This window comes from Ornithodoros turicata, chromosome 1, assembly GCF_037126465.1.
Source record: "Ornithodoros turicata isolate Travis chromosome 1, ASM3712646v1, whole genome shotgun sequence".
NCBI lineage: Eukaryota > Metazoa > Arthropoda > Arachnida > Ixodida > Argasidae > Ornithodoros > Ornithodoros turicata.
The window spans coordinates 16,490,957-16,502,414 of NC_088201.1; positions in this window are offsets into that span (position 1 = coordinate 16,490,957).

Below are 11,458 nucleotides of genomic sequence, written 5' to 3' on the forward strand. Positions count from 1 at the left end.
ATCGGCACAGCGTAGGGATGTGACACGCTCTTGGGTCGGCACAAACATTGTGTCTCTGCAAGACATCAATGTTCCAGGGTGTTAGCAACACCTCTGGAGGCCGCAGTACAAAGCCAGTAAGTACAGATACAAATACAAAAATGAGCAAATGCTCCATGGCTGCACGTGAGGCATATGTTTACAGTTCAAGCGTGCCACAATCCCAGCTGTGGACGGCCGTTTCGAGCTTCTTGGCTCTCATCGGCACAGCGTAGGGATGTGACACGCTCTTGGGTCGGCACAAACATTGTGTCTCTGCAAGACATCAATGTTCCAGGGTGTTAGCAACACCTCTGGAGGCCGCAGTGCAAAGCCAGTAAGTACAGATACAAATACAAAAATGAGCAAATGCTCCATGGCTGCACGTGAGGCATATGTTTACAGTTCAAGCGTGCCACAATCCCAGCTGTGGACGGCCGTTTCGAGCTTCTTGGCTCTCATCGGCACAGCGTAGGGATGTGACACGCTCTTGGGTCGGCACAAACATTGTGTCTCTGCAAGACATCAATGTTCCAGGGTGTTAGCAACACCTCTGGAGGCCGCAGTGCAAAGCCAGTAAGTACAGATACAAATACAAAAATGAGCAAATGCTCCATGGCTGCACGTGAGGCATATGTTTACAGTTCAAGCGTGCCACAATCCCAGCTGTGGACGGCCGTTTCGAGCTTCTTGGCTCTCATCGGCACAGCGTAGGGATGTGACACGCTCTTGGGTCGGCACAAACATTGTGTCTCTGCAAGACATCAATGTTCCAGGGTGTTAGCAACACCTCTGGAGGCCGCAGTGCAAAGCCAGTAAGTACAGATACAAATACAAAAATGAGCAAATGCTCCATGGCTGCACGTGAGGCATATGTTTACAGTTCAAGCGTGCCACAATCCCAGCTGTGGACGGCCGTTTCGAGCTTCTTGGCTCTCATCGGCACAGCGTAGGGATGTGACACGCTCTTGGGTCGGCACAAACATTGTGTCTCTGCAAGACATCAATGTTCCAGGGTGTTAGCAACACCTCTGGAGGCCGCAGTGCAAAGCCAGTAAGTACAGATACAAATACAAAAATGAGCAAATGCTCCATGGCTGCACGTGAGGCATATGTTTACAGTTCAAGCGTGCCACAATCCCAGCTGTGGACGGCCGTTTCGAGCTTCTTGGCTCTCATCGGCACAGCGTAGGGATGTGACACGCTCTTGGGTCGGCACAAACATTGTGTCTCTGCAAGACATCAATGTTCCAGGGTGTTAGCAACACCTCTGGAGGCCGCAGTGCAAAGCCAGTAAGTACAGATACAAATACAAAAATGAGCAAATGCTCCATGGCTGCACGTGAGGCATATGTTTACAGTTCAAGCGTGCCACAATCCCAGCTGTGGACGGCCGTTTCGAGCTTCTTGGCTCTCATCGGCACAGCGTAGGGATGTGACACGCTCTTGGGTCGGCACAAACATTGTGTCTCTGCAAGACATCAATGTTCCAGGGTGTTAGCAACACCTCTGGAGGCCGCAGTGCAAAGCCTAACTAACACCCTGGAACGTTGCTAACACCCTGGAACATTGATGTCTTGCAGAGACACAATGTTTGTGCCGACCCAAGAGCGTGTCACATCCCTACGCTGTGCCGATGAGAGCCAAGAAGCTCGAAACGGCCGTCCACAGCTGGGATTGTGGCACGCTTGAACTGTAAACATATGCCTCACGTGCAGCCATGGAGCATTTGCTCATTTTTGTATTTGTATCTGTACTTACTGGCTTTGCACTGCGGCCTCCAGAGGTGTTGCTAACACCCTGGAACATTGATGTCTTGCAGAGACACAATGTTTGTGCCGACCCAAGAGCGTGTCACATCCCTACGCTGTGCCGATGAGAGCCAAGAAGCTCGAAACGGCCGTCCACAGCTGGGATTGTGGCACGCTTGAACTGTAAACATATGCCTCACGTGCAGCCATGGAGCATTTGCTCATTTTTGTATTTGTATATATATATATATATATATATATATATAAATAGAAAATGGAGACAGCCTTTTCAGAAAATTATAGACTCGGCTGCTGCAGTCTAGAACACAACAGTCACTGTGGATGAATAAAAGGCAAGATGAGCGAACCGCATTATTCCATGTATTCACACAAGTGACATTCCCCAGAATACTCCAGCGGATTATGCGAAATACGTCATTGATTTTAGCGGCTGCGTAAGTAGAATTGCTGTACGTCATAAGTATGTATCTTCTCGTGCACTACTAACTGCGGGAAATATTCTGGCAGAAGATATTCCGTAGCAGACGACAAGAAGAGACGCATTTCATTGCGGCATTTCAGTTGACATTGCGGCACGGTGCGAATGCTCAATGTAATACGCAGATTTTGCCCCGTGGGCAGTGTTTTTTTGTGCTTTTTTTCCGCTAGAATGTTCCGTGGGGATGACAGAAGACGCGGTCTATATCGCAATTTGTGATAGCATGGTTGTGCAAGTGGATACAGTCCTATACGAGATCCTGGGTATAGTTGCGAAAAAATCCCGATCCCGTCCCGGGATCCGCATTTCGAAATCCCGGGATTGTGAAAACGGCTCGGGATTCCGAACCCTGGTATATCATTACGTTCAGGGATAAATTCTAACAGGCACCTGAACGGACGCGATCTTCTATTTGCATTGCTATGAAAATAGTCTTACAGTCTCTTGCGGCCGAGAAGAAAGAGTTCTGAAGCGGGAAGGGAGTGTAACGCTAAGCTGGCGATAATTGATGAAAGGGGAGTTCCTCAAACAGCCTCGAAGCAATAAGTGAGACTTTGGCGGAAGTTTACAGTGAACTAGAACATTAGGAATTCACTGTAATTTAGTAGTAATTTTGTAATTAGTCATACACAGTAGCAGCTATTCTCCCTTGCATTTAGAGCAAAGGAGAAAGCGTGCTTTTGGCAGAGTGACAAATATGACCCCCAAATCTGCGATGCTTTTGAGGGCCGTATCCTCGCGCTGCCTTTACATCAACACAAGTCGATTTAACAATAAGTCGATCTATCGTCGCACATAACGTCGCTTATTAGCGTAGCTTATTTAGTGAGTCTAGATCTATCATCCGCATGTAAATCGGTCTATATCGACTTAAAGCGGAACTCGATACAGCAAAGATAAGTCGCTCAACTTGGGTAGCTCAGACGACAAATGTCGACTGAACTCCGCGACGTAAACCGCGTCAGTCGACTTAGGCACGGGTTCACCAGCGCTGGTTAACTTTGAACCGAGATCAAGGGTTGCTAAAATTCGAAGTTAGTTAACACTCAGTTCTTTTTTACAAACGTTAGTTGTTGACGTAATGAATATTTCATTGACAATAACTCCCTTTAGTGAAGCAGAGTTCAGCGTTTTATTCAAGTTAAGGGACCGTTGATCTCGGTTCAAATGTTAATCGGCGTTGGTGAAACCGGGCCTTCTTCAGCCACTTCCCATACGTCACTGCCGGATGCCTCCTCTTTCTTCGCCTGAGATTCAGAATAGAATAGGTGGATGACGGCCAGAGACGGAGTACGTCCAAAAGAATACAAGTGACGGTTGATTACGAAAAGAATGGCGTGTCGAAATAACCGGAGACGGAAGAAGTAGTATAGGTGTTTATGAAAAGAATGGCGTGCCGAAAGGCTACAAAAGTATTTGAGAAGTAACGCGATAACAAAGTTGTGTGTAACGTATATAAATTTCAAGGTTACAGTTCAAAGATGAACGTAGCGCTTCAGTCTAGGATCAGCGGACTGAATCCTGCAGAGCTCCATGGCGCCTTTTTCATGTAAACCGTTGCAGGCGACCTAATGATATCACTCGACTGGGGCCTTCAGTCGACATATCCGTCTATGTAAACGCAACTGACTCGACCCTTCGTCCGAAAACGGCAACGGCTTCGGCGCAACAACAGGAACAAATGTTGATCATTGCGCCGAAGGTGGCCCACCGCGTAGAATTCATCGCCATTTATTGTAACTGAAAAATGAAAAAAGAGGGATATTTTACTATTTTATGGAATTCTGCCCACAGTTAGCACGGACACACTGCTGAGTGGATGACCGAATAAGTGACCGATCGAAGTAAATAAGTTTCATTTCGTAAATAATAAGACGCTGAATATGAGAGGCTGAACGCCGTCGTAAATTAAACCGACAAGGCTGACTACAATGAATTGTTTCTGGGCTGGAAGTATACACCACTATTCTCGACATTAACGTGGAGAACTCGGCTCTGACCATGAAGACGTCTGTCTACCTCACATAGACACTGTCTGTGGCCCGCGGTTATGCGTGCTTTCGTAATGAGAAATGTATTTCGGAAATTCATGTATTAATATTATAATAGCTGGTTTGCAATATCCTTGGCTTGCTAGGTAAGGTGTTTTTGTATTGTCTTCTTAGAGATTTTTTAACTGGCCACTTGTTGATGTAATTTGGCGTTAAGAAATCTGAGATATTTTGAGAGAGGCTTTTCGTACTGGGCACAAATAGTTCAATGTATAAGCTGCACTCTAAGGAAAAAAAAAAGGTAGAATTTTCTACCCATCTCAGTACAGCTGTATTGCAAACACATTTCTACTCAAACCAATTTTACCTTTTGGGTGTATCTGCAGAGTAGAAACAAACTACAGAGTAGAAACTGTCGTTCTACCAGCTTAGGAAGGAAATTCGACCCTTTTTTTCTTAAAACAAACGTGAGAGAGAGGAGAAAGGGAAAGGGACGACGACGCTTATACCCGCGGAGGAGAAGGCGCGCGTGGATTGGCCCGAAATGGTAGAAGTACTGTCGTTCTACCAGCGTGGGTAGGAAATTTTACCGTACTTCTTAAAGTGTAGCGGTGTAGAATGTGCTAGCGACGTTCCTTCTTAGCCCCTGCAACAGCATCAACCCGTGTGCTCCTTCGGTCACGTCGCTATACGCCTTCCGCCTTTCTGGCCACGCAACCAGAACATTTGGTTTTTTCACGCGGATACGCAATTCCAGCTGGCCGGCGTCGCTTTTCAACTCATTATGTGCCGCCACATCGTCGCCGCAATGAACGCTGTTTTGTAAGACGAGTAACTAGAATTATTGTAAGCTTGCTGCGATTATGATTGCTAATTTTTCACCTACTGGCTCGACCACCACAAAAATCAAGCTCTATAATAATCACCTTTTCCAGCTTTAGTCTCGGCTTAATGCATATACGAGTAGCACGTTCCACACTTTGCTTCAGTCCAGTGAAAATAACGGTGTCGAGCAGTTCTTCCTCTTCCCAGTGCACTCCTCGAGCTGCGCCGACTCAAGGTAGCATGGCGCCTCATTTTCTCAGCCTGATGTATTTCACGTCGTCGTGGTTTTCACTAAATGAAAATTGCTGAAATAAGCTCGTAGTATACAAGGCACTCGCGCTTAGCTATAGTAATCGTCTCCTGAGAGGTCGGCGTGCGGCTGTCTTCTTCATTAGTGCATTGCGTATAGCAGTGAGGCAAAGGCGACGGGCTCTGTCCGGCACTGTCTTAATTGCAGGTAATACACGGCGACGGGAAAGTCCTGCTGATGTTTATCTAGCGATTCCGTGTGTCACTCTACGTCACCAGAAGAAGTCACATTCCACACACAGTGGTTCTTTCTGCTACGAGGATTGGCGCACATTAATTTGGGCGACCTCGGCTATCCAGATTCGATCGATGAGAACTCATCGGAGAGAGAAAAGGATGTAGTATGGGAACCCAGGGATCACCACCAGGCATGCTCATTACTTTTCCTCGGCCTATGTATTTTTCCACATTGGCGAGAAAAGTATAAATGTCCCAAGATCCGACGATTATCCGTGGTTTATGTCTGCCAATAAGTGGACTGGTCCACGGGGGCCCTGACTTTCCGACAGCTGCCATATTTCAATGGTCCACACGGTGTTTGGAATTTTTCCAGTCGGGAATTGACTTTTCGTGCTCTTGGGTACCAGTGGTACCTTGTGACCATGATCAATCAAGGGAGGGAAGTTGTTCATTGAGGTGAAGACGAGGTGTTGCCGAGGTGATGTCACATTTCATCCTTCTGTCGTTGTGTTATGATGCTCATGGGAGTGTTGAACAAAAACTCATTTTCACACAGCCTTGTTAGCGACAGTTCATCCTTGCTACACTCTCAGAAAAAATGGTGAAGCAGTTACACCTTTTAGGAGGTAATATTTGTCGCATATGTTGTGCCTAAAAGGTTGCAAAATTCCACCTGCTACCTCACTCTCTACCTCGAATGATATGATTACCACTACTGATTCGGTGAGCGAGGGGGGCGTACGCCTTTTTGCTGCAATTTGGATATATGATAATTGCTTTTACCAACCTTTTACGCCCTTTAACAGACGCTATGTTGGTCTAGGTGGTAACTATAGAACTTACCACCTTTTCACACCCTTTTTTCTTAGAGTGATAGTGACAGTGGCAGTATGGGGTGGTAAGGCATGCTATCCGCGTGTACCGCCCTGCAAGGATGAGTTGAAAAAAATAGTCGGTTGATCCAAATGTGGGTTGCAGCTTATAAACCCGGTCAATATGGCTAGAGACAAATAACGTCGAAAACTGAGCTAGTTGGTTTGCATCTCAACAGCGCTGAAGAAACACACGTAAACACGGACAAGGCTAGAGACGAAGGACGCTGGAGCACTTCGCGGAGCACCTCTTTACATTGACGTTGTTGTCAAAATATCAGACTCTCTAAGCTCAAAAAATGGCATAGTAAATGGAGGTGCCCACCCACGTTGCTGGTGTAAGACGGGGTACCAGTTGTCCTTACAGCATTGTGCTTACAGAGCGTTGTACTTATCGAGCCTTCCTCTCAAGCGCAAACAAACTTCCTGCCTACTTTACTTGCAGAATTTCTTGTTTCACTTCTTCAGCACCGTGGTAGGTCCGGCAAAACAAACAAAACGATTTGTGCTCACGACTGCGAGGTGCACGTCGGTTTCGTTACTATTCTCGCCTTTCTGCGCGAACTTTAACTGTGCGTGACACCCTCCTAACGACAAGAACGAACTGCTGTGTGTTTGTGTGTCGCAATATTTTCTCACAGTTTCGAACAACCCATCTCTTTGTCGGTCTGGGGCCCGTACATATATCTATAGTTACCTTCACATATGAGCACTCACAACACGGATATGTTACCATAGATAGCCACCTTAGACGTGTCTGTTGTTTTGACACGTACTGGCTCAGCACGCTAATAAGAGCTATTGTGTCAGAACGTCCCTGTAGTTTAGGTTTCTGATTTGTCATCGTAGACGTTTGCTATCGGCCGATAAAATGTCTGCACCAGATACGTGCTGCTTAAGTACATTGCGCCACATGGTGTTTCGAAGAACAGACCTATAGTCTACAGTCTACACATACTCTATCACACTAATTGTGTGATAGACATCGCATTTAACTTTTGACTCCCAAACTTTACCTGCGGCTTGTCACGCCGGTGTGGTAAATCCATATTAGCGCACTTATTTTTTTTTTTTTTGATTGGGTGTTAGCGCCGCGAAGCAACTGTGGCTATGAGCGACGTACAGATGTGGACAGACGGAGAGAGGATAGCAGGAAGGAGTGGGAGACAGGGGGGTTAGTATGCGTCCTGGGCCGACTTCAGGGGGAACTGTGCCGACATTCGTCTTGAAAGTCTTCGGAAAACCCAGGGAAAACCTCAGACAGCACAGCCGGTGGTAGGATTCGAACCCGCCACCTCCCAGTCTTCAGCACGACCTTGGTTACCACCAACGAGCGGACGCCTTAGCCCACTTGGTTTAGCGCACTTAAGAATGAGTAAGGCAATGTATTGTATTTAGGGGCATGTATTACAATGCTTTGTATTATAATGTATTACTTTTTTGTATTAGTATTATGTATTAAAATACGAGCTTCAAAAAGTATTTGTATTAGTATTATAGTACTCAAAAACTTGTATTACCGGTATTAGTGTGGTACATAAGACAGTAATACGTCTTGGACTTCACAGTGACCATTGCCCCTGTATGACTCAGCTCTGGTATGCCCTGATATTAAGGGCAACCTGGGCCATCAAACCCGATCCACGACATTACACATTTGTACTGTTACTTTTCCCCCCAATGGCTTTGTCACTGGTGGTGGTGGTGGCGAAAACCGGCTTGCCGTTGTTGGCCTCACTTATGTGGGCAGCGTCACGACTGTGGCCAGGATGAGATGAGATGGTGTGATAACAAATGAAGGAATGATGACGGCCGAAAGTTAACATCTAGAGCAGTCACTGCCAGAATTGGTGAGAAGTCCGAGCAGTATTCATAGTCACTATTATACCTGGTGACTAAGAATTGGCAAATCGTAAGGTTGGGATCAATTCTAGATCTCAAGAAGGCTATGGTCTTTGTTAACATATCAAACCTGTAGGTTGCTTGCTTAAAAGGAGGCGGAAGGCCTCGTTCTTCCCACTATGGAATTTTTTTGCGGTGGCTCGCAGTGAAATTTGCATTTTTAAGGTATAACAGCAACTTGTGTTCATCTGCTCTGGTGGAACGAGTATGCTGTGCAAACCTGGTGCTCAGACCGAACACACAAGCACTTGAAGACTCGTTTTTGGAGAAAATGGTGTTAAAGTAAAATTGCACGTAAACGCCTACTGTGAACGATAACACAGGGAATTTACATACTGAATTATATGTTGCATGTGCGTTGATGTTTTCTGAAGGCAAGTTCTAAAGGAATATGTACTTTCTGTATCACCAAAGTATTATAATACAGTATTATGTATTATAATACGCAGTTTCAAAAGTATTATTGTATTAGTATTATAATTCATCTTTCATCTATTATTATTATTACCACTACTATTATTATTATACAAAAATAGTTATAATATATAATATAGTTATATATATTTAATATAATAGTATAGTATAATATAGTTATAATACTGCGTATTGTCACACATTGTGACGAACACTCTCGTGTTCACTGCATTTGTCATGCTCGGCAGATGCATAACACACAGTTTAGATGATTTACATCACAGTAGCAGCTGTATTTCATTTTCCTGCCCATATGAGTAAATACATTATCTATCTATTAAAACCTAGAAAATCATTTCATTTTACTTCAAAAGTCTACAACACTCCGATAAATGCCTTCCGAATGTGCTCATACCGAAGTTCACTCGATCGAAGAAAGAACATCAATCGCTGAACTAGAAAGCTGACCCTTAGGGATTGGGTGCTTATGTAATCTGCAGCTGGTCCACCCCGCAGAATACATGATGAGTATGTAACACGGGCGCCTTCTCCGACTTTGATCTGCACACCACACCAGTGTCACAGTACCAAGCTCTAAATGAAAGCAGTTACTGAGACGTTGCCCCGCCACACTTGCTTTTCATGAGCTACAGTCTACGACATGGCCCTCGAAATACGTGGGTAAAAGGAAAAGGGGCAAGAAGCGCAGCCTGTAAGGATTTACGCCGCTGATTCCACAGTTTCCAGGCAGTCGTTTGTACATCTGAACGCCTTTTCCTTCCTTTGTTCCCGTCTCTTGTTGTTGAAGGCCTCGTGTCGGACGTGCCCGGAATCGATTACACATGCCGAGCATGGGAGAAGCCGAAAAGCGTACCTCAGCAATTCTTTTCGCGCGGTTGTTCTCCTATTAAGTATCGGTGTGTCCTATGATACGTGCGGCACATGAAGGAAGCACCTATTGGTTCTACATGCTGGAAATACACCATTTCTCCCTCTTTCACTTTTCTCGCTCCTTCTGCTCAAACGCTCGCGTTATAGCGCCAAATGATGCGACGACGACAACGTGCAACGACAGTAATTAATGACGACGATAGCAAAACCTGCAATGCAGAAGGAGTTAGCTATGTGTTGGTTACGTAGTCATCGTGGGCAGCAAGCCAGTAGGGAACATAGATCACTGTTGCCAGACAAATTTGGGATTATTTCCCACCAGACGTCGACCCGAGCCGTTTTACCGCAATTTTACTAGCAAATTAAAATATTTAGCGTTCCCTGTCACATATGTAACTTGTTGTGCTGCATTTACAAGCAACAAGCTGTTCATTTACGCCGTCAACATAACCTGTGGTGGTGGTGGTGGTGGTGGTGAAGATGAAAACTGCTCGCCGTGGTTGGCCACGCTGGAAGCGGGCAGCGCCACGACTAAGACGCAGAAAAAAAATAATAGAAATAAAAAAAACCTACACTACACTATAAGCGCGATATAAGCCGCGTTTCCTTTAGGAAGGCGACCAGACCAGCAGTCCGGCGTTGTCGCTCGCCAGGCGAGTTGCCACCAAAGATGATGTCACATTTAGACATGCTGGGGTCAGTGTTGAGCAGCCGTCTGCGTGCTTCGTTGTAGGTGGGACATTCGAGCAGGATGTGACTCATGGTTTCCGAATTTGAAGAGCACTGTCGACATAGTGGTGTCGGTGTAAGTCCGAACCGATGAAGCCAGCTGTGCGTGAAGGCGGATCCTGTGCGGATTCGGTGAAGGACAGTGGCAGTGGCTCTGCTGCAGGTGCATGACAACAGAGTGGAGCGGGCGTGGGATATTGCACGTCTGGTGGCTGGACTGGATGACTGTATAAGGGATCTGGCGGTTTCCCGGCGGCATTCTTGCGGGATAGGAAAGGGCTTTGAGGGTAGAGAGTGAGCTGCCCTGGCAAGTTTATCAGCATGTTCATTGTCTGGAAGGCCAACGTGTGCAGGAATCCATTGTAGGGTAATGTTTATTCCTTGCTTCTGGGCAAGCTCTAACGCACGTCGGGTGCTCTTCACCAGTAATGATTGGTTATCAACATCCGGTAACTTATGAAGTGCAGCTGAGGAATCGGTGAGTATGACCACTTGATTAAGCTTATGAAGAGACGAAGCGATGGAGACGTGTAGGATGTGGACGTGGAGGATGTGGACGTGGAGATGAGATGGTGTGGGAGTCAAGTCTTGAAGACCATTGCAGGTTGCTAGGAGGAACAAAGTAGGCGCTGGAGGCAGAGTCTTGAGATACTGAGCCGTCGGTATAGATGAGACTGTGACAGCTGTAGTGATTAGAAATGTGGTCAAGGGCCTTGTGACGTGAGACGACTGCTGACGCATGCTTTTTCCCTTGAATACCCCTTATGGTGGTAACTGTGGCAAGGAAGAAATCTCTCCAGGGCGGTGAAGGCGAGTTTTCAGAGTCTTGGGGAGGTTGCAGTTTGAATTTTTTTCTGAGGTAGAACTTGCACAGTTTTCCGATGTTCGTGTTGAAGCAGCTTTTGATGTGATTTATGACAGAAGTGGCTGACTGAGTGAGCCGAAGCCTGTCGAGAATTTCATAGAGGCATCTCTCGGCGTGAATGCGTACTGGCCATTCTTCTGCTTCTAGTAAGGTTTCCTCGATGTCAGACGTCCGCGGAAGACCCAGAGCGATGCGTAGACCAGTTCGATGAA